The sequence below is a fragment of the Mastomys coucha genome, unplaced genomic scaffold (genome assembly GCF_008632895.1).
Source record: "Mastomys coucha isolate ucsf_1 unplaced genomic scaffold, UCSF_Mcou_1 pScaffold23, whole genome shotgun sequence".
NCBI lineage: Eukaryota > Metazoa > Chordata > Mammalia > Rodentia > Muridae > Mastomys > Mastomys coucha.
This window is the reverse complement of record NW_022196906.1, coordinates 101,903,416-101,907,450: the sequence shown is the minus strand read 5'-3', so window position 1 is coordinate 101,907,450 and position 4,035 is coordinate 101,903,416.

The following is a 4,035-nucleotide window of genomic DNA, read 5'->3' as shown; positions in this document are numbered from 1 at the left end:
TGTGTGTGTGTGTGTGTGTGTGAGATAAGGTTGTAGGTAGTCCTGGTGGTCTTGCAACTCAAAGAGATCCTAGAGATCCTTCTGACTCTGTCTTCTGAATGCTGAGTTTAAAGGCTTATTTTTGGGTTTGGGTTTGGGTTTTTTTGTTTTGTTTTTGTTTATCTGAGACAGGGTTTCTCTGTGTAGCCCTGGCTGTCCTGGAACTCACTCTGTAGACCAAGCTGGCCTCGAACTCAGAAATCTGCCTGCCTCTGCCTCCCAAGTACTGGGATTAAAGGCATGTGTCACTACTGTCCAGCTTTGGTTTTGGTTTTAGTTTTTGGTTTTGGAGACAGGGTTTTTCCATGGAGCTCTGGCACTCTATGTAGACCACATATATAGAAAGTATCCACCTGCTTCTGCCTCTCAAGTGCTGGGATTAAAGGATGTGTTACCACCACTCACCTAAAGGCTCATTTAAAATCATTTTTCAATTAAAAATTAGATTTTTGTAAGTCTTCATTACCTGTATGGGAGTGTGTTTGTGCTGGGATGTGTGTGCATGAGTTTAGGCCTGAAGAGGGCAAGGCACTGGGGCTGGAGCAAAGGTGCTTTTGAGCCAACTGTCAGATGAGGGACCCAAACTTGGGTCCTCTGGAAGAGCAGAATGTGCTTTTAACAGCTGAACCATCTCTCCAGGCCCTCTTTTCCCATCGTGTGTGTGGTGTATACATGTGTCTGCTCATGTGGAAGCCTGAGGTTGATGCTAAGAATTGTCTTCAGATACCCTCCCATCCCGTTTACTGAGGCAGGGTCTATCAGTCAAACCCAGAGCTTGACAATATGGTGGTTAGGTTTGCTAGCCAGCGTGTTGTGTTCTGGGATCCTGAGCTCCACCTCTCAGGGCTGGAATCTCAAGTAGGCTGTCACTCCACCTGGCACTTATGCAGGCTGCCAGGGGTCTGAACTGGGGTCCTGGAGCTTCGTAAGAAGGATTTCAACCTCTTAGCCATCTCCCAGCCAAGCCATCTTTTCCTATCCTCACCCACCTCTTATCCTTTCCTATTATCCTCTTATCCTTATCCGCCTATTCCTTTCTCCTCTTTCTCTGGCTGTCGTAGGAGGGGAATTTCACACGCACTGCTTCCTGTGTGTGTGTGTTCATGTGTGTGCGTGCGGAAGGGGAAGGGGCTGGGGGTGTGTGGGCTGTACATGTGACTGATTACTCTGTGTGTGTGTGGAAGGGTGGGGGGCTGCACAAGCACTGCTTCTTGTGTGCGTGTGTTCATGTGTGTGCATGTGGAAGGGTGTGGGGGATACTGCACACACACACACACACACACACATACACACACTGATTCCTGTGTGCATGTGTTCATGCATGTGCATGTGTTCATGTGTGTGAATGTGGAAGGGTGAAGGGGCAACTGCCCATGCACTGATTCCTGTGAGCATGTGGAAGCCTGAGGTTGACATTAGGTGTTGTTCTCAATTGTTCTCTACCTTGATGTTTTTGAGACAGGATCTTTCACTTGTACCTGGAATCGCTTGGCTATTTTGCCATAGAGTCCCATGGATTCTTACTCATGGGATGACAAGTACGCCGCACGTCCAGGTTTTTATATGCTGGAGAGCCTCACTCACATCCTCACTTCTGTGTGGCAAGCTTTGTACTGACCAAGCCACCTCTCCCGACCTGCCTCCTTTTTTTTTTGCCTGCAAAGTTTCTTCTTTACCCTGGCATACTTTTTTTTATGTGCTGGGTGCACCACAGGCCTGTGCACCTGATCATGTGTGCCTGATGCCTGTGGAGGCCAGAACACAGTGTCAAATCTCCTGGAAATGAAATCATAGGTAAATGTGAACTATCATATGGGTGCTAGAAATTGAACTTGGATCACTCTGGAGCAGCGGCTCTTAAGTGCTAAGATCCTTTAAGAGCGCTCCTCAGGCTGTGGTGACCCCAACCAGAAAGTCATTTTGCTGCTACTTCGTAACTGTAATTTTCCTACTGTTACGAATCATAATATAAATGTTTTTGGAGATGAAGGTTTCCCAGAAGGGTGCCAACCCACAGGTTGAGAAATGCTGCTCTGGGAGAACAGCCAGTGTTCTTGACTGCTGAACCATCTCTTCAGCAAAGTTGTCGTATAGCTCAGGCAGGCTTTTAATTTTTCCTTCCCCCTGCCCCACCTCCACCGGTAAGATCCAGGAACACAGGCATGAGCCATAACTTCTGCCTTTCATCAACTCCTTAGCAAATGTCTCAGTGTACAGGCTGAAGAAGCAAACATATGCATGTCCATCCATCCATTCCCTTTGGGTGTGGGAAAAAGACACATTCAGCTAGGGAGGCTTAGGGCCCTGGAAAACTCCTGTAGAGTGTTCAAGCCCATGCTGTCCCTGGAGGGACAGCAGCTTGACCTCCCGGGAAATGCTACCAGATACACTACACAGTTGTTTTACAGTCAAATTAATTCTCTTGAGTGAAGACAGTTCACTAGCATCCCCTCCACGAGGAGACACTGGATGCAGTCTGTCTTCTGCCTGGTTCTTCTCAGGTCGGCGGCCTAACAATGGTAACCTGGGAGTGAAGGTCAAAGGTCTTCCTGAGGGGTTTTTAAGCCCACTTGGTCATGGTAGAATTTCTAGAAAGTGCAGGTGAGAAAATGCTGAGAGCCGTGTAAGAACCAAGACCAGGGATCAGTCCCTGAGGGCAGACAAGTCACATAAGATTGTTGTATCAAAAAGTCTAGCCGAGTCAAGAGCCCCAGACCACCAGGGTTAGTAACTGGCCCATGGTCAATAGCTGCCCTTGGGATGAAAGGCAGGGGTGGAAGTGAATGGGAAAGGTGTGTTCCATGTAATGCTCCTCAGAGGGACCAGAACTGTTTGACTTTCAGAGAGGAAAGGCATCACTAACCTACACTTCCAGGTCCTCCTGGGTCCACTGTGCATGCCCTCTGTCACCAAGGCAGCACAGACCCGAGAGCTAAGAATCTACCCTGAGGAGAACACCTCCCCAAACCTACTGGCTGGGTAGGGCTAATTACTCCCACAGGAACTAGGGGCATGTTGACTTGAATCAATGGAAAGCCACAGCTTCTGTGATTTCTACAGAAACAAAGAATAAACATGTTTTTCCCCTTCCCCCTGGCCCACCCCACGTGCTGGAAAAGACTGCCCTCTGAACGTAATGGTGATCACTATCTTCAACAGAAGCAGGTGTGACTGTTCGCCAGAGCCCCTCAAGACTGTGCCTGTTGTCATTCCTTCACAGGAGCAAGGGCCGGAACCCTCACCCGAGATCCCAGGCCGTCCCTTTTGCATCTCCTTGTCCACTGTTTGCAGTTCTGTTCTAATTGTGTGTGGCTTGTGGTCTTGGGAGGCATATACGTGTATGAAGGATGGGAGGTTGTCTGAAGGTGGGGACAAGGGAGCATCCATCTATGCATTTGTGGGGAAATTGCCATTCATGTCGGATGCAACACTTTTCAGTGATATGGAGCTTTGGGGTCACGCATGCTCTGTAGGTGAGTCCAATAATCTCGTTGGTTTGCCAACTTGGATCTGGGATGAATTCCTACTTTGTCTGGTTTTAGTGCCCTATCTGTGACTATATGTCTTATCTCCCCCAGGCAGAGGTCCCAAGATGTCCCACTTGCTGATGTTTGTGAAGCTAAAGCAGTCTAGTATGGGACAGTCCAGCCACCTATATTGTGTATGTGTGTCTGTGTGTGTGTGTGTGTGTGTGTGTATGTGTGACCAATTCCCAAGAGAGCAATTGACAGCACTAACATTGTGTGCTGGACTCATTCTTATGTATCACTCCCACCAGTGACTCCACCCTCACAGCTTCCTTAGTACTGGGCCTGTCAATATCCTAACTTTGTACCACTGGGAACTAGGGGCTTGGTGAGTCCAAGGTCCCACTGGGACACTGACCCACATGGTACCTGTTCCTAGGTAGTCACCTGAAACGAAACAAAGACATTCTTCAGCGCAGGGCAGGCTCTCCTCCCTCAGTTCCAGACAGGCTAGGGAGTTTAATCTGAA